The 20,732-nt window shown below is 40.9% G+C and overlaps 1 protein-coding gene across 1 annotated transcript in view; it reads left to right on the top strand.

Moving 5' to 3' along the window:
- LOC126281253 (28S ribosomal protein S30, mitochondrial) overlaps nt 1-20,732 on the top strand; it is a 59,379-nt gene that overhangs the window by 713 nt on the left and 37,934 nt on the right. The window lies entirely within an intron of this gene.

Here is a 20,732-nt window from a genome sequence, read left to right as displayed (position 1 = left end):
CCTTTTGCTAGCGAGTGCTCTAGAGATGAGCTACCCAAGCACGACTCACGACCCGTCCTCACAGGTTTACTTCTGCCAGTACCTCGTCGGCTACTTTGCAAACTTCACAGAAGCTTGCCTGCGAAACTGCAACACTAGCACTCCTGGAAGAAAGGATATTGTGTAGACGTGGCTTAGACACAGATTGGCGAATGTTTCCAGACCGAAATTTTTCACTTTCCAGTGCAGTGTGCACTGAAGTAAAACTACCACTAGTGCTAGACTTGCAAATTTTACAGGAGACGAGGTACTGGCAGAAGTAAATCTATGATAACAGGTCGTGGGCCATGTTTGGGTAGCTCAGTCAGTAGAGCACTTGCCTGTGAAAAGCAAAGGTCCCGAGTTTGAGTCTCTGTTGGGTGCACAGTTTTACTCTGCCAGGAAGTGTAAACTTTTACAGTATTCCTCATCTACAGCAAATGTTAAACATTGTGCTAAATCTATTCGATAGAAGTTTGCAATATGAATATTGTGTACAGTTGATAATCAAACATCTTGCAAAGGCATCTTGAAGAATGTGTATATGCCAGTAGGCAATAGCAGTTTTATACATTCATAGATCACTTTTACAAGCATATTGGACATGTCATAGTATTCCAGTTTGTTGTTGTTGTTGTTGTGGTCTTCAGTCCTGAGACTGGTTTGATGCAGCTCTCCATGCTGCTCTATCCTGTGCAAGCTTCTTCAGCTCCCAGTACCTACTGCAACCTACATCCTTCTGAATCTGCTTAGTGTATTCATCTCTTGGTCTCCCTCTACGATTTTTACCCTCCACGCTGCCCTCCAATACCAAATTGGTGATCCCTTGATGCCTCAGAACATGTCCTACCAACCGATCCCTTCTTCTGGTCAAGTTGTGCCACAAAATGCTCTTCTCCCCAATCCTATTCAATACTTCCTCATTAGTTATGTGGTCTACCAATCTAATCTTCAGCATTCTTCTGTAGCACCACATTTCGAAAGCTTCTATTCTCTTCTCGTCCAAACTAGTTATCGTCCATGTTTCACTTCCATACATGACTACATTCCATACAAATACTTCCAGAAATGACTTCCTGACACTTAAATCTATACTCGATGTTAACAAATTTCTCTTCTTCAGAAACGCTTTCCTTGCCATTGCCAGTCTACATTTTATATCCTCTCTACTTCGACCATCATCAGTTATTTTGCTGCCCAAATAGTCAAACTCCTTTACTACTTTAAGTGTCTCATTTCCTAATCTAATTCCCTCAGCATCACCCAACTTAATTCGACTACATTCCATTATCCTCGTTTTGCTTTTGTTGATGTTCATCTTGTATCCTCCTTTCAAGACACTGTCTGTTCCATTCAACTGCTCTTCCAAGTCCTTTGCTGTCTCTGACAGAATTACAATGTCATCAGCGAATCTCAAAGTTTTTATTTCTTCTTCGTGGATTTTAATACCTACTCCGAATTTTTCTTTTGTTTCCTTTACTACTTGCTCAATATACAGATTGAATAACATCGAGGAGAAGCTACAACCCTGTCTTACTCCCTTCCCAACCACTGTTTCCCTTTCATGTCCCTCGACTCTAATAACTGCCATCTGGTTTCTGTACAAATTGTAAAAAGCCTTTTGCTCTCTGTATTTTACCCCTGCCACCTGTAGGATTTGAAAGAGAGTATTCCAGTCAACATTCTCAAGAGCTTTCTCTAAGTCTACAAATGCTACAAACATAGGTTTGCCTTTCCTTAATCTTTCTTCTAAGATAAGTCGTAGGGTCAGTATTGCCTCACGTGTTCCAGTGTTTCTACAGAATCCGAACTGATCTTCCTCGAGGTCAGCTTGTACTAGTTTTTCCATTCGTCTGTAAAGAATTCGTGTTAGTATTTTGCAGTTGTGGCTTATTAAACTGATTGTTCGGTAATTTTCACATCTGTCAACACCTGCTTTCTTTGGGATCGGAATTATTATATTCTTCTTGAAGTCTGAGGGTATTTCACCGTATTCAAACATCTTGCTCACCAGATGGTAGAGTTTTGTCAGGGCTGGCTCTCCCAAGGCTGTCAGTAGTTCCAATGGAATGTTGTCTACTCCGGGGGCCTTGTTTCGAGTCAGGTCTTTCAGTGCTCTGTCAAACTCTTCATGCAATATCATATCCCCCATTTCATCTTCATCTACATCCTCTTCCATTTCCATAATATTGTTCTCAAGTGCATCGCCCTTGTATAGACCCTCTATATATACTCCTTCCTGCTTTCCCTTCTTTGCTTAGAACTGGGCTTCCATCTGAGCTCTTGATGTTCATACAAGTGGTTCTCTTATCTCCAAAGGTCTCTTTAATTTTCCTGTACTCAGTATCTATCTTACCCCTAGTGAGATAGTCCTCTACATCCTTACATTTGTCATCTAGCCATCCCTGCTTAGCCATTTTGCACTTCCTATCGATCTCATTTTTGAGACGTCTGTATTCCTTTTTGCCTGCTTCATTTACTGCATTTTTATATTTTCCCCTTTCATCAATTAAATTCAATATTTCTTCTGTTACCCAGACTAGCCCTCGTCTTTTTACCTACTTGATCCTCTGCTGCCTTCACTACTTCATCCCTCAGAGCTACACATTCTTCTTCTATTGTATTTCTTTCCCCCCTTCCTGTCAGTTGTTCCCTTATGCTCTCCCTGAAACTCTGTACAACCTCTGGTTCTTTCAGTTTATCCAGGTCCCATCTACTTAAATTCCCACCTTTTTGCAGTTTCTTCAGTTTGAATCTACAGGTTATAACCAATAGATTGTGGCCAGAGTCCACATCTGCTCCTGGAAATGTCTTACAATTTAAAACCTGGTTCCTAAATCTCTGTCTTACCATTATATAATCTATCTGATACCTTTTAGTATCTCCAGGGTTCTTCCATGTATACAACCTTCTTTCATGATTCTTAAACCAAGTGTTAGCTATGATTAAGTTGTGCTCTGTGTAAAATTCTACCAGGCGGAACCTCTTTCCAATTTAAGAGTAACAAAAATACCCAATTCGTATAACAGCCATTTGCATAAATACTGGAGCATTTGCTTGAAATAATTTAGGCAGATGTTTGAAACCTAAATGAGCATGGCAGAATGTCTGTCCGCTAGTGGGCATTGATACAAAATTGGAAATCTCAAAAAAAAAAAGTTTAGACTAGTTGATTAGTAGGTCTAAATTCAGCTTTTATGAAATATAACTCTACGTTCCCAGATAGAGTGTGACATGTGATATCCCCCCCCCCCCCCCCCCCACACACACACACACACACACACACACACACACACACACGAAACCTTTTTGTGGTGCCAGGGTGTAGCATAGCCTAGTGTTTGCATTCACACCATTCGTTAACACACTTTGCCATATATAATGCACTTTTTGTCAACAAAACTAAAGCTTCAAGGCAAGTTCAGAGATCATAGATTAAATGGTGGAAAAGTCATCGCTAAGTGTTCGATGCATATTACATTCGTCTGTCATACGTAATCAGTGGTCTTTGTTTGAAATAACCTATTAGATAACAATAGAAGCCAAGTGATATAAGAAAATGAGGTGATTTTTTTTTCCTCCCTCACTGTACATATATAAAAAATAATATTGGAAATAAGTCCCAGAATTGTCAGTGTAAGTAGATTAGCACTAGTTGGAAATTGTTACTGTTTACTGTTCAGAAGTAGTCTGTAGTTACTGATTCCACATATTAAGATACAAGGGTTATTTCAAAAGTAAAACTTCTCATTTATTTTCGTTGAAATTACAACAGAGATTGAAAGCACAATAACACTAATAGGCCTAGGTTTTAACTAAAATATCTCAGTTTTCCTCTACTAATTGTGACTTGTTAATTTACTCATACTGTTAATAATGAGAAATACTTCTAGATTGCTTTAATGTAGGTAGGCCTATGTTCAGGTGAATACAGCATTATAAATACAAAATCAAATAGGGGTAATGCAGGAGTACGTTTAATAATGAATAAAAAATTAGGAGTGTGGGTAAGCTACTACGAACAGCATAGTGAATGCATTATTGTAGCCAAGATAGACACAAAGCTCACACATACCACAGTAGTACAAGTTTATATGCCAACCAGCTCCACAGATGATGAAGAGATTGAAGAAATGTATGATGAAATAAGAGATTATTCAGATAATGAGGGGAGATGAAAATTTAATAGTCATGGGGGGACTGGAATTCAATAGTAGGAAAAGTAGGTGCTGAATATGGAAAGGGGGAAGGAATGAAAGAAGCTGCCTGGTAGAATTTTGCACAGAGCACAACTGATCATAGTCAACACTTGGTTTAAGAGTCATGGAAGGTTTCAAGTAGATTATGTAATGGTAAGACAGAGATTTAGGAACCATGTTTTAAATTGTAAGACATTTCCAGGGGCAGATGTGGACTCTGACCACAATCTATTGGTTATGAACTGTAGATTAAAACTGACGAAACTGCAAAAAGCTGGGAACTTAAGGAGATGGAGCCTGGATAAACTGAAAGAATCGGGTACTGTAGAGAGTTTCAGAGAGAGCATGAGGGAACGGTTGACAAGAAGGGGGGAAAGAAATACAGTAGATGAAGAATGGGTAGCTTTGAGAGAAGAAATAGTGAAGGCAGCGGAGGATCAATTAGGTAAAAAGATGATGATTAATAGAAATCCTTGGGTAGCAGAAGAGATATTAAATATAATTGCTTAAAGGTGTAAACATAAAAATGCAGAAAATGAAGCAGGCAAAAAGGAATACAAACGTGTGAAAAATGAGATTGACAGGAAGTGCAAGGTGGCTAAGAGGGTTTGGCTAGAGGACAAATTAAGTATGTAGAGGCACATATCACTAGAGGTAAAATAGATACAGCCTGCAGGAAAATTAGAGAGACCTTTGGAGAAAAGAGAACCTCTTGTATGAGTATCAAGAGCTTAGATGGAAAGCCAGTTCTAAGCAAAGCAGGGTAGGGAGAAAGGTGGAAGGAGTATATAGAGGGTCTATACAAGTGTGATGAACTTGTGGGTAATATTATGGAAATGGAAGACGAAGTGGGAGATATGATACTGTGTGAAGAGCACTGACAGATCTATGTCAAAACAAGGCCCTGGGAGTAGACAACATTCCATTAGAGCTACTGATATCCTTGGGAGAGCCAGCCCTGGCAAAACTCCACTATGTGGTAAGTGAGACAGGTGAAAGACCCTCAGACTTCAAGAAGAATATAATAATTCCAGTCCCAAAGAAATCAGGTGTTGACAGGTGTGAAAATTACCAAACTATCAGTTTGCTGCAAAATACTGGCATAAATTCTTTACATACAAACAGAAAAACTAGTGAGAGTTTGGATTCCATTGAAATGTTGGAGTATGTGAGTCGATACTGACCCTACAACTTATCTTAGAAGCTAGATTAAGAAAAGACAAACCTAAGTTTTTAGCATTTGTAGACTTACAGAAAGCTTTTGACAATGTTGACTGGAATACTGTCTTTCAAATTCTGAAGGTGGCAGAGTCAAATACAGGGAGCGAAAGGGTGTTCACAGTTTTTACAGAAACCAGATGTTAGTCATAAGAGTCGAGGGACACGAGAGGTAATTAGTAGTATAAAACGGAGTGAGACAGTGTTGTACCCTATCTCCAATGTTATTCAATCTGTATATTGAGCACCAGTAAAGGAAACAACAGAAAAATTTGGGACCGGAAATAAAATCCATGGAGAAGAAATAAAAACTTTTGTGGTTTGCCGACGACATTGTAATTCTGTCATAGACAGCAAAGGATGTGGGAGAGCAATTCAACAGAATGGACAGTGTCTTGAAAGGAGGATATAAGATGAACATCAACAAAAGCAAAATGAGGATAATGGAATGTAGTTATCAGGTGATGCTGAGGGAATTGGATTAGGAAATGAGACACTTGAAGTAATAAAGGAGTTTTGCTATTTGAGGAGCAAAATAACTGATGATGGTCGAAGTAGAGAGGATATAAAATATAGACTGGCAATGTCAAGGAAAGCGTTTCTGAAGAAGAGAAATTTGTTAACATTGAGTCTTGATTTAAGTGTCAGCAAGTCATTTCTGAAAGTATTTGTATGGAAGTGAAACATGGCCGATAAATAGTTTAGACAAGAAGAGAATAGAAGGTTTTGAAATGTGGTGCTACAGAAAAATGCTGAAGATTAGATGGGTAGATCACGTAACTAATGAGGAGGTACTGAATAGAATTGGGGAGGAGTGAAATTTGTGCCACAACTTGTCTAGAAGAAGGCATCAGTTGATAAAACATATTCTGAGGCATCAAGGGATCATCAATTTAGTATTGGAGGGAAGCACAGAGGGTAAAAATTGTAGAGGGAGACCAAGGCTTGAATACACTAAACAGATTCTGAAGGATGTAGGTTGCAGTAGGTACTGGGAGATGAAGAAGCTTGCACAGGATAGAGCAGCATGGAGAGCTGCATCAAACCAGTCTCAGGACTGAAGACCGCAACAAGGAACAACAACAACAACATTAGAAGAAGAGCACCTACTTTGAAAAAAGTCTCTGCCTCTCCTCTTACACTACTCAGCTTCTGTTTTCATTTAACATTTATACAAAGCATTTATGGGCTGTACCAAAAGATCCTATTTCATACCACAAGCTTTGACCATTGATGTCATCAAGCAGGCAGACACCCCAATTTCAAACATATACACTCCTGGAAATGGAAAAAAGAACACATTGACACTGGTGTGTCAGACCCACCATACTTGCTCCGGACACTGCGAGAGGGCTGTACAAGCAATGATAACACGCAAGGCACAGCGGACACACCAGGAACCGCGGTGTTGGCCGTCGAATGGCGCTAGCTGCGCAGCATTTGTGCACCGCCGCCGTCAGTGTCAGCCAGTTTGCCGTGGCATAAGGAGCTCCATCGCAGTCTTTAACACTGGTAGCATGCCGCGACAGTGTGGACGTGAACCGTATGTGCAGTTGACGGACTTTGAGCGAGTGCGTATAGTGGGCATGCGGGAGGCCGGGTGGACGTACCGCCGAATTGCTCAACACGTGGGGCGTGAGGTCTCCACAGTACATCGATGTTGTCGCCAGTGGTCGGCGGAAGGTGCACGTGCCCGTCGACCTGGGACCGGACCGCAGCGACGCACGGATGCACGCCAAGACAGTAGGATCCTATGCAGTGACGTAGGGGACCGCACCGCCACTTCCCAGCAAATTAGGGACACTGTTGCTCCTGGGGTATCGGCGAGGACCATTCGCAACCGTCTCCATGAAGCTGGGCTACGGTCCCGCACACCGTTAGGCCGTCTTCCGCTCACGCCCCAACATCGTGCAGCCCGCCTCCAGTGGTGTCGCGACAGGCGTGAATGGAGGGACGAATGGAGACGTGTCGTCTTCAGTGATGAGAGTCGCTTCTGCCTTGGTGCCAATGATGGTCGTATGCGTGTTTGGCGCCGTGCAGGTGAGCGCCACAATCAGGACTGCTTACGACCGAGGCACACAGGGCCAACACCCGGCATCATGGTGTGGGGAGCGATCTCCTACACTGGCCGTACACCTCTGGTGATCGTCGAGGGGACACTGAATAGTGCACGGTACATCCAAACCGTCATCGAACCCATCGTTCTACCATTCCTAGACCGGCAAGGGAACTTGCTGTTCCAACAGGACAATGCACGTCCGCATGTATCCCGTGCCACCCAACGTGCTCTAGAAGGTGTAAGTCAACTACCCTGGCCAGCAAGATCTTCGGATCTGTCCCCCATTGAGCATGTTTGGGACTGGATGAAGCGTCGTCTCACGCGGTCTGCACGTCCAGCACGAACGCTGGTCCAACTGAGGCGCCAGGTGGAAATGGCATGGCAAGCCGTTCCACAGGACTACATCCAGCATCTCTACGATCGTCTCCATGGGAGAATAGCAGCCTGCATTGCTGCGAAAGGTGGATATACACTGTACTAGTGCCGACATTGTGCATGCTCTGTTGCCTGTGTCTATGTGCCTGTGGTTCTGTCAGTGTGATCATGTGATGTATCTGACCCCAGGAATGTGTCAATAAAGTTTCCCCTTCCTGGGACAATGAATTCACGGTGTTCTTATTTCAATTTCCAGGAGTGTATAATATGGAGACCATAACCTCACTAAACATAACAGCAAATAAAAATAAAAATTAAGAAAAATAGTTAACTCCAACAATAAAATGAAACTACTGGATAACTAGAGTAAGTAGAGGCTTAGGGCAGGGACAAATTAAGTATACTATGATACTGGTAACAGCACTATTTCAAAAAAGATATTAGCGATAAAACCAAGCACAAAACATGCTCAACATTCCACACAATGGTATGAAGAAGAAAATCAAAGGAACGAAGGCCTCGAGACCAAGAAATCCACACACAACTTGAAAGCCCAGAACTGCAAATTTCACTTTACCAACTAAAATCCACACAAACAACTATAAACCTAAACAGACATACTGAACCAGTCATTAGAAAAGAGCTTTGAATAACTTCTCACCTCCCCCTCATCCCCAAAACTTTCCCCATATACAACAACAACCCCCACCCCCCACCCTCTCTCCCCTTCCAACTATTCAACTGGCAATTCCAGGCCTACACATTTTCCTACTGTCTAGAAAATAACAAAATACACAGTAATTAGCTGGGTCACTACAACCCCTGCTGCTAACTTCGCCTTCTACTTAATGAATTCAGAACATACTTCTCATAAAAAGAAACACCAGTCTAAGACACAATTTCATTCGGTCTAGCCTTATACACACAGAAATCAATGGAAGACCAAAAAAGATAAATACATAATAATTGACCAAAACAATCTGTCAGGTGGCCATTACAGAATTCTCAAACCAGATGCCTCTGTGTACTGATTTCCACATGTTATCATAATATTGGCAATGCATGTCAAGATTGCTGTTCTGAGAAGCAGGACTTCGCTTAACTTAATATGTTGGCAATATACGTGGCACCAAATGTATTTTGTAATGCTATCTCCCATTCCATGTGTCTCTAGTCATCTACCACCTCCCACATTTCCATTGTCTGGCCACATAGGAGCACTCCCCTCCTGACAGAGTGTGACCCAGGACCGAAGCAAATGAATCACATTCCCTGCCAGGGTTTCGACTACCTCTCCTGACGACCTGTAATGAGGAATATCCCACACACTCTCCTTCCCACTCCTCCCACAGTGGTATTCCACTGCCCACCAAACCTGTGCACTATCCTTGTTCATCCCTACTCCACTTATGCTCCCAACTCCTTACATCGTGGCACATATCCCTGCAATAGACCTAGATGCAAGACCTGTCCCATTCATTCTCCCACCTCCACATACTCCATTCTGGCCACAGGCATCACCTACCCCATCAAAGGCAGGGCTACCTCTGAAAGCAGTCATGCAATATACAAACTAAGACGCAACCACTGTGTTGCATACTATGTGGACAAGACAGCCAGCAAGCTGTTGGTCCACATGAATGGCACCAACAAACTGTGGCCAAAAGAGAGAGCTGGACCAACCAGTTGCTAAACATGCTGTCCAACATAATGTGCTTCATGTTGATGACTGCTTCACAGCCTGTGCCATGTGGTCCCTACACACCAATACTCTTTTATGAATTGTATGAATTGCACAGGTGGGAACTCTCCCTGCAATATATACTACACTCCCATAGTCCTCCCACCCCTCTGGCCTCAACCTTCACTAGTCCTTCACCCACCTATTCCCTTCCCTACCCAGACTCCAGCACTACCCAGCCTTCTATTCCACCGATGCATCCACTAGTCTTTTACTCCTCCTCTAGTTCTCTCCTTTTCTGCTCCCACCTCTTCCCCCCCTCCCCCCCACCATCTCAAACCTACTGACTTACCCTGCTATCACTCCCCTTTCCTGCCTCAGCTACCTCCTTTCACCCACCACCCATGGATTGCTTCTCCCCTCAGGCATAGCTGCTCGCATTCAGGCCTCAGTAGCCAGAGATTGTGGTTTGTTGTGAGTGAGTTGTGCTTGTGTGACTGTGTATGTTCTTTCTATTTTAGATGTCCTTTGGGCTGAAAGCTCAAAAATGTATAGCCATCTTCTTGTTTTGCTTATCTACGACTAAGCATATCCTCTATATGGCAAGTTGTAATCTATCCTTTTCATAATACTGTCAGTATTCCATCCTGGATTTTCCATTATTTGAAAAGACATTATTCTGTATGACAAACTGCCTGTTGGCTTCTGTCTTGGGTTCTTCAGTTCATGTTTGTTTGATGATGTTCCTGACATTTCGCCAATATGAGTGGCTGGCATTGTCAAAGCTTCATCCTCCATCGCTTGTGGTGGAGTGGAGTCGAGCTCATGGCCACAGATTATATGTACCTTGCACACCAACATCCAAAAGGCTGGTCATTTCTGGTACCATTCTTCTCTTGCTATCTGCAACGGACGTTCGCTACAGCACAGGAGTTCAGGAACCATTCGTCTTCAGGCTTTCTTCTTTCTTGTTGAAGTTGTTCTCATGTTTGTGTATTTCTATAGCATCTCTGAACAAGTGGGCGTCATAGATCTTCTCTTCAGCCAGAAAGTCCACATCGTCGAATTTTATTGTGTGGGCAGTTGGCAGCCTCACACAGCGTGTGCTCTGCCATAGCCAATTTCTTCAACTGCCCCAGTTTGCAATGCTGCTTATGTTCTGTGATTCTGGTGTTGATTGATCAAACAAAAACTTTTTCGCAAGTGCATGGTATGCAGTACATCCCCAACATTGCAAGTGGGTTCCTTTCCTGCTTTGCTGATTTGATGCACACTTTGATCTTCTTCGTCAGTTTATAAATATTCTTTATGCTGTGTCTGCACAATACATGGTGATTCTGTCTGTCATTCTGGAAACCTATGGCAGAAAGGCCATACCCAACATTTCTTTTTTGCAATGTGTCACCTCACCAAGTCGTTAACTCTGTTCTTATGTAACTGGTGGAGTACCCATTGTTCTTCAGAATGCTTTCCAGATGTTGCATCTTGCATCTGAGATGCTGTAGCTTACATATTAGTCTTGCTTGTGTTATGAGCACATTAATCATGTTCCCCCCCCCTCGGGCAGTGATTCGACACTTTGTGCAGATATCGGTCCGTGTTTATTTGTTTTCGAAACACACTGTGTCACAGGTTTTCACCATCCTTTGTGACCAGCACGACTAGAAAGGGTAACTCTTTGTCCTTTTCTACTTCTTCACTATCTTTTGAGGTATGTAGTCTTTGTTTCACTGCATCAAACATAACAATGCATACATTCTGAAATGATCCAGATTTTTCATTAAACTCTGATTCTACATTGTTGTACTTATATTAAACATCAAACTCTAATTTCTTAGTTAAATCTTGAAACTGCACCCCCTGTCTCTGGTTAAATTCAGTAAATAGTTGTTTAACATGAGTATTTAAAGAACTTGTTAGTTCACTCTTCAAATCTAACTTCAGATTCTTGACTTTATTATTCAGAGTGTCAAATTCAGTCTTTAGCAAACTTGTATTTGTTGCCTGACTGTTTAAGATTTCAGTTTGGCTACTTAATACCTCACTCTGAGCATATAATTTGATGTTCAATTGTGTATTTACTGAAAGTAACTGAAGACTTTGAGCACTTGAAGTTTTATTCAATTTCTTTCTTAAAGAAACACTCAGTTCCTCTCTTAACAAAACATTATGAGCATTTAGTTCTTGTCTTAAAGAAGATGAACCTGCTCTCTGTTCATCTAATCTAGTATTTCACTGTATACTGTGAGCTTTGATTAAATTTATTACTTCAGACAAGTCTGACATTTCCTTATTTACTGTCTTGGTCATTGGCTGGTTCTGAAGTTTATCCAACTTTCTGACTATTATCCATTTCTCTATTATTTTTCAACCCAGTAATTGTCTAACCTAAAATACAATATTGTGTACAATAACTACACCAATGGTTTATTGTCCTGCAGTTCTTTCAACTTTACCAAACAGTTATTGGTTTTTGCTCACCTGTTGTAGAGGTCTAGGCTATGTCGGTGAGCAGGTGTAGAATCAGCTATGGTGAACAGCACAGGCGCTGGAAGCGTCGAACGCCGGTTGCGGCGTCGGCTGGATCGACACGTGTGTGCGGACTGCTTACATCCCCATACCAAATCTGCTTAGTCGAACTGTTCTCTGCGTCTTCCTTTGTTTGGTGCTTATTAACTTTTTCACCCTTTTTCCCTTTTAGGCAGAATCCGATTCTGCATACCAGTTTCTTTTTCTTGTTACTCTCGGTTGCTATGGCAACTCATTATCTTCTTATCTCGATTTCTGTTGTAAAATTCCCACTTCCTTTGGGTCCTGTCACTCGGGTCACCACATTCTAACGTTTTCCTGACGACCGGAGACCGTTGGTACTGAGGTGCAGACTCTCGTGTCTCTCGTGCGTGATTTACGTATTGTGTGCAGCCGATCTTCTTATCGGGACAGACGGCTGCGTTGATCTTCACAACGCTTTTTCTCCGAAGATTTCGTGCTGATTAGGGAAATGATACTGAACTGCTTCTCTACTTTTGAAATAATTTCTTACTCTCGGAATACTTTCATATCAACTTCTCTATTTCTTCTTCTTATTCACAATGAAACAACTACACAAGTTTCACACGCACTTTCAAGCCTCATGAATCAACCCTGTCTGGAAAACCTTAGAACTTAACATATATCATTACAGTCTCTTTTGGTTTTAATAACCCTTGTCAAAACAGTTCTTGCTCCTAGCGAGTCAAACGACAGAGTATAAGAGTTTCTAGGTGAAACATATTTCGTTTGTTTCCAACAGTCACTACTATTTCACTGCCAAAGAGTAGCCTTCGATTACTCCTTGTACTGGACATACAGCTTCCAAGACGTGCGCAGCAACCACTTGTCAGTGGCGATAGACCGCCACAACTTTAGGCTTCTCTTAACACACCCATCCTGCATATACATAAACTGCGGTGCGGTAGACACATTTCCACTCTCACACACTCATCCTTAAAATATTGTGTGTTCAAGATGGTGAAATAAGAGTGTCTCCAGAATTTACTCTGACATTCTCGAGGCACTACACCAATCCCGGTCAGCATATCAACTTGTTCATTACCACTAATTCCTGAGTGATCAGGGACTGCAGCAAGTTAACCTAGTTGTTTTCATCTAGTCTCACAATGGCTTTGTGTCATTCTGCTATGATCTTGATCTCATTGCAAGGGCTAATAGAGGTTTCAGAACTACTTGGCTGTCTGAATGCACGTAGATGCTATGTTCTTTGTAGTGCCTAGGCGAATTCTCCTCTGTGTGCACACTTATCTACCTAGAAATATCTACCTGGAATACTGTGACTAGATTCCCTAGAGGGATTGCTCTCTCCACTCTAAGGCTGTACACTGCAAACCCTGGCCCCAATGATTTCATCTCCTACACGATCTCGTGGTTCGTTTTTCCACTGCTCACCACTTCTGATTGTTACATTAAAAGTTTTTTTGAAGCTGCTGGGAGTTCCTGTATTGTCAGTCAGCATTCGCGTGACCATTCCTATATTTACCACATTTCCTCTATTGGTGTGGGGTTCTGGTTATCCTAAGGGTATCCAGCTATTTCCAGTTTTCAGCCTATATGTCCCTGCTGCTGCCTCAGTTGTAACTCAAAATTGTAATGTGGTCACACCCAGCATGGTCTCCATCCCAGCAGTGGGTCTGCTGCTAATCCCCCCATTATGGCTAAGAAGGCTAGTCTCTGGACCTTGCCAAGACCTGTAGCAGCCACCTTCTGTTGTATTAGGTTCATGTAGAAGGTCATAGCATTTTCGTTTTACATGTTGGTATTCCTGTTGCTCTGTGTTTATTTATCAATTGTTGTATTTTATTTGTAGTTCACTATTACCATTTGTGTTTGTATATTGTCATTTTGTCATAGTGAGAGGAGCTTTGGACACTAGAAAATGCAAGAGCAAAGTTGAGAAATCAAAACATTTCTGGCATATTCTTTTGTGTGAGTTCAGTTGATGGAAAACAGCAGTGGAGGCAGCGAGAAACATTTGTGCTGTGTAGGGTTAATGCCACTGGACAGTGCATGGCAAGAAAATGGTTTTCATGTTTTAAGGAGGATCATTTTGACATTCGTGACTCTTTACATTCAGGAAGATCTTCGGGGTTTAATGAAGATCATTTAAATCAATTAATCCACAGTGATTCTCGTCATTATACTTGTGAACTGCAACTGTAACGACCTGTGGTCATTCCACCACTGTGTGACATTTACGTGCAGTGGGGAAGGCTCAAAAATTATGTGTAGGGGTAGTGCATGTTCTAAGCCAAAATCACAAATAGCTGGTTGGCAATATGTGGATCTCTGCTTGCTCATCATCAATTGACTTGTGGACAACACCTACTGTTCCTATCCTGGATCATTACAAATGATGAGTAATGGTGCCTTTATGCTAACATAAGAAAAAGAAAGTAGTGGTCGAGCCCAAAGCAGTAACTTCCCATACTAAGACCTGCAGCCGTCAGCAAAAGATAATATTATACATATGGTTGAACAGTGACATTATGCTTGCTTCCCCGAAGTTTAACCATCACTGTTGATGCTTTTTGTTAACAACGAACATGCCTTGCAGACGAAATTGAAGAACACTGACCAGGAAAACTGCATGAACTGATGCTTCTCCATGATAATGCCCACCTGTGTACTGCTGGACTGACAGAAAACATTATATATGAGTTAAGTTAGGAAGTCATTCTGCACCCATCTTATTCATGTGATCTTGCACCCTCAGATTTTCATGTTTTCCACTATCAGTTGAGCAACTTTTAAATAACTTTCTTTCCGAATGAAAATACGCTCCGAACATGGCTCTGCAAGTTCTTCGCCTCAAAACTACATGATATCTACTGTCGCAGAGTCGAGAAGTTACCCCATGTTGGCAGACTTGTAAATTGTGAAGGAAAATGTATTATTGGTATCTAATGTCTCTGTTATATGTATCTGTTGTATTTATTAAACTTATGAAAAAAAGCTACAGGCTTATGCACATACCTAATACTTTGTTCTGCCATACTGTGGTCCTATAAATTCATAGGTCTTGTTACAGTGTTGCATATCCAATGTACTCTTGGTGTTTAGATCTATGTTTTTTTCACAGGCTCTTCTAGTGCTCATAAGCATACCTTTCACCTTATAACTCGTATTACTTATGTGAGGGGTCCATAATAGTTTTGCACTGATGATTACACCTGGATGCTTCACTACCTCTTATACAAGCATAGTTACGTAGAGAAACTTAAGGTTCCAGTATGTGTCTGTCTTGGCTAGGCTTCCTTGTCAATGGTACTACAACTGTTTTCTTGGGACTGACCCTTAGATCCTGTTTCCTGCACCAGTTTTTCACTATGTTCAGTGCACGTTGTGCCAACAGTAGGCCTATAGTAAATTTGTCAAGTAGTATTATGACTAAGTCATATGTGTACCCTTGTTTCTGTTGAGGTTGAAGTTGAGTGCGACAATGAAGTCATCAGGTCGCATATAACAGTTGTAGGTAAAACAAGTTAATTGTTGGATGTTTTTACTGGCCATCTGATTCTGCTGTGACAGTTCTAGAGTCATTCAAAGTAAGTATGTGGTCAGCAGCGTGTAAATATCCATATCACGCAATACCAGTTGGAGGCGGTTTTAACCTGCCAAGTATAGACTGGGATGTCTATGGATTCACTGCAGGGTGAACAGGCAGACAGTCATGCAAAATACTTTTTAAAACTTTCCCGAAAACTGTCTTGAGCCGCTAGATCGGCAGCCCACACACAATGGAAATATCTTAGACCTTGTAGCTACAAATAGTCCAGACCTTATTGACAATGTCAGTTTAGAAATGGTGATTAGTGATCATGATGTCATTATAGTAACTATTGTTACAAAAGTTAATAAATCAGTCGAGGAGCGTGTTTCCACTAGACACAGCAGATAAGCAGTAGTAGACTGTGGATTGGCATCACTAAGTTCCAGTAAAATGGATTCAATGAATTATGGGCAAAGTTTAAGCAGATTGTAAATCGTGATCTGGAGAGTTATATGCCTAGTAAGTGGATAAAGGATGGAAAAGACCCACCATGGTTTAATAATGAAATTCAGCGGATGCTAAGGAGGCAGAGGCTGCTGCATTCTAGATTCAAAAGGGAATGCATAAATGATGACAAGCAAAGGTTAGTAGAGATTCATGCGTCTGTGACAAGATCTTTGCGCAAAGCGTACAACAGCTACCACTGTCACACCATAGTAAAAAGATCTGGCACAGGACCTGAGAAAATTCTGGTTGTATGTGAAATCATTAAGTGGGTCTAAGACTGCCATTCAGTCCCTTGTTGACTAATCTGGTGTGGCAGTTGAAGATAGCAAAATGAGAGCCAAAGTTTTAAATTTCAAAATCAAGAAATCATTCACATAGGAGAATGGTACAAACGTACCATTATTTGACCATCGGGAAGCCTCCCTTATGCATGACATAGTAATAAGCATACCCAGCTTAGAGAAACAATTGAAATTTCTTTACTTATTTATTACTATACATATTGCGTAGATCCAGTTCATTAATAGAAGCTTTTTTCAACCAAGAACTCCTTTACCTTATTTTTAAAAAGTACTTTTTTATCTTGTAGACACCTTTATATTACTTGGAAGTGTAATGAAGATTTTTGTGTTTGTGTATTCACACCTTTTTACACAGATTTTTCAGGTCACAGTGTATGTCACATTTTCTCCTTGTGTTATGGTGATGGTACATTTCATTTGTTTCATATTGAGAAGGATTGTGAAGCATGAATGTCATGGGTGAAAAGATATATTGTGAAGTAGTGGTTAGGATCCCTATTTGCTTAAAAAGATTGAGACATTAGATTCTTGAAGGCACTTCACACAAAATTCGGACAACCTCTTTCTGACTTGTAAAAACCTTTTTTGATAGTGGTGAATTGCCCCAGAAGATTATTCCGTAACACATAAGTGGATGAAAGTAGCCAAAGTAAGCAGATTTTGAGACATTGATGTCTCCAGTTTTGGCAATTATCCGAATGACAAATGTTGCTGAGCTGAGCCTTTTCAGGGTTTAGTGGATGATTCGAAAATAAATAAATCATCAGGTCTGGATGGAATTCCAATTCGATTTTACAAAAGGTATTCTATGGAATTGGTGCCTTACCTACTTTGCATTTCTTATGAAAACAGACCCACAGAATTACAGACCAATGTCCCCACCTTTGGGATCCTGTAGAATCCTTGAACATATTCTCAATTCAAATATAATAGACTTTCTCAAGACAGAAACATATGTTTACGAATCAGCATAACTAGTTTTAGAAAGCATCACTCGTGCAAAACTCAGCTTGCCCTTTTCTCACATGATATGCTGAGAAGCATGGATGAAGAGCAACAGGCAGATTCCATATTTCTAGATTTGTGGAAAGTATTTGACGCAGTTTCCCATTGCAGGCTGTTAACGAAGGTACAGGCATATGGAATAAGTTCCCAGATATGTGAGTGACTCAAAGACTTCTTAAATATTAGAACCCAGTATGTTGTCCTTGACAGTGAGTGTTTGTCAGAGAGAATGGTATCGTCAGGAGTGCCCCATGGTAGTGTGACATGATCACTGTTGTTCTCTGTATAGATAAATTATTTGGCGGACAGGGTGGGCAGCAATCTATGGTTGTTTGCTGGTGATGACATGGTGTACGGTAAGGTGTCAAAGTTGAATGACTGTAGGAAGATGAAAGACAGTTTAGACAAAATTTCCAGTTGGTATTATGAATGGCAGCTAGTGCTAAATGTGAAAAAATGTAAGGTAATGCGAATGAGTAGGAATATCAAATCTTTAATGTTCAGATACAGTATTACTAGTGCCCTGCTTGACAGTCAAGTCACTTTAATATCTGGTCATAACATAGCAAAGTGATATGAAGTGTAACGAGCATGGAGAACTGTTGTAGGGAAAGTGAATGGTCCACTTCAGTTTATTGGGAGAATTTTAGGAAAGAATGGTTCACCTGTAAGGGAGACCACATATAGGATGCTAGTGCAACCTATTCTTGAGTACTGATTGAGTGTTGGGGATCTGTACCAGGTCGTATTGAAGGAAAACATAGAAGCAGTTCAGAGGCGGGCTTGTAGATTCGTTGTTGGTAGGTTCGAACAGCATGTAAGTGTGACAGAGATGTTTCAGGAACTCAAATAGGAATCCCTGGAGGGAAGGTGATATACTTTTTGAGAAATGCTATTGAGAAAATTTAGAGAACCGGCATGTGAAACTGACTGCCAAATGATTCTACCAACATACATTGTGCCTAAGGACCACGAAGATAAGATATGAGAAATTAGGGCTCATTTTTTGGAGGCATATAGATAGTTGTTTTTCCCTCGCTCTATTTGCAAATGGAACAGGAAAGGAAATGACAAGTGGTGGTACAGGGTACCCTCTGCCACACACCATATAGTGGCTTGTGGAATATATAGGTAGATGTAGCCTGTAGTATATAGCCCTTCAACATAGTTATACATCACTAGGTTCTCTACAGTAGCGGGGACCAAAACTCCGGCGTTGATCAGCATTTTTCTATTTGTCCTGGTGGCTTCTACCTTTCTTCTGCTCAACATGGTCTTAATTCAACTACATATAGTGGTTTCAGCACCATACTCTTCTTTAGCTCTAATCATGGATTCAAAAGTCATATTGCTATAAGCCTCCTCATTAGCCAAGAAGATGTGTGTTTCCTGCCTTCCGAACAAGTTGGTGAAGTGCTGTTTCACGTGACATTCCTGGTTGATATACATGTTAGTTTACACATACAGGAAACTCAGTTAGCCTTCTTTCCCCAAAATGCGCATTAACTAGTTTTTCTAATATCTTTAAAAGATACAACAGACTGATCGGTCTCGTATCCGTAGTCTTGACATTGTCAGTTTTCCCTGGAATGAAAAAAACCTTCACTGCCCTCCAAGCATTAGGAATGATTCCTGATGCTAGCCTAACCTTAAGACTTTTGACTTTTTGAAGGCATTGCCTGAAGATAGACAGAAAGTGGTTCTGTGAATAAAATTGATATGATGATGATGTGATAGGTGACTACTTTAGTGAGTCAGGCTAGCCATGTATCAGCCTTAGGGGTTTTAGAACATGAGGAAATAAATTCCTGGGCTTCCTAATGTACGGGGGGAAGGGATTCCTCAAGACTTATAATTAGTAATACAGGTGCACCTACATACCAGTTGGCAAACTGTTCGAAACACATTCTGAATGAACGTCTTGGGAAATGCAAAAAACACTTTTTTAAATGAATTCAGTTTGTACATTTTGTGTCTGAATAGTAGTAGTAGTAGTAGTAGTAGTAGTAATAATAATAATAATAACAGCTTGTTTAAATCAGCATTTAGTACACTGCTTTACTTCCAGATACTACAGTTTAAAGACATATAGCATTTTAGAAGCATTTGTATGTGTGTTATGGTATTGATTGAAGAGCTATAATAATAACAAAGTTGCTCAACTTTGACATCAGCACTTACAAAATCAGAGGGTGCATTCACCAGTGATAGTATTTCACTTACCACTGTGATTGTGAACACAAGCTTGCAGACTATAGCTATGTGAGAATATAACTTAAAAGAATACAACCATTTCTGTCTATGTCTCTGGAACATCAGGCTTTCTTTAATTTTTTCTTAGTGCATTGGGAGGTGGACCTTTCCCATTCTGCCTTGACTTACTCAATCTCCTATAGTCTGACTGTCCTGCCTGAGGACACTTGAACTGTGCCAGATTTTTTTATAGATGGCAGATCCAGTCTGACTACGAATGAACTCCGATGCCCCCCGTGGTTGGTCAGCATATGAGCCCATCCATGAGCCAAAAACCGAGAAGTCTCCTGTGTTTAACATGTCATATAATTTTCTATGATTCCTTGCCAGTTTTGGAACTGTAGTTTTCATACTGCTTTATTCTTTGAGAGCTAGTTGAAAAAATTGAAAATTTGTCTATGGAAAAGCATAAATGCTTTTACTGAAATGTTTTTCGATTTGTGCCTGTCGTGAGGAAGGTCTGCACAGTGATGGGATGATCTTTCTCTTGAGAGAGCCCATTCAAACTGCACACATTGTGGAACATTTCCACATGGAGTGAAGTTCTATTCTCTCAGGTTTGGTCAATGTGATTGGTTATCGCTGTGTTTTCAAGTGTTCAGCCAAGTAGTTGGTTCTATTTTATACTCATTATATTGATGACTGACCCAGCTGTCTTTTTTAGGCACTAGGAACTGTGTTCTCAGTGCAGCACAATACATTCATTGTGGACCTTCATATCACTTACAAAGGTACCCATATTTAGATCCAACACCTTCAAGAAAGAGAGTAACAATAAAAAACTGTGTGAGGATAGGGAAACTGTAGTTCTGCCAGCTGTCGAGGGGAGTTCTGTGGTCCTAATATCACATGTGGTCTACAAAAACAAGATTTAGTATCTTTTGAAAGATGTTACCTACATATACATAGTAGCCAGTCCTAAGAATAAAACCGAGAAGAAGATATTACCGTAACTCCTCAATGAGTCAGGCTTCCTATGTAACACAATTAAGGATCTTAGAACAAGAGTAAATGTGTGATCATGACTACAAGATCTTTGTAACACACACAAGGAAAGGATTCCTCCAAG

Source organism: Schistocerca gregaria, chromosome 7, assembly GCF_023897955.1.
Source record: "Schistocerca gregaria isolate iqSchGreg1 chromosome 7, iqSchGreg1.2, whole genome shotgun sequence".
Lineage (NCBI taxonomy): Eukaryota > Metazoa > Arthropoda > Insecta > Orthoptera > Acrididae > Schistocerca > Schistocerca gregaria.
Note: the sequence above shows the minus strand (reverse complement) of the source record. Positions and strands in the feature narration are given on the sequence as shown.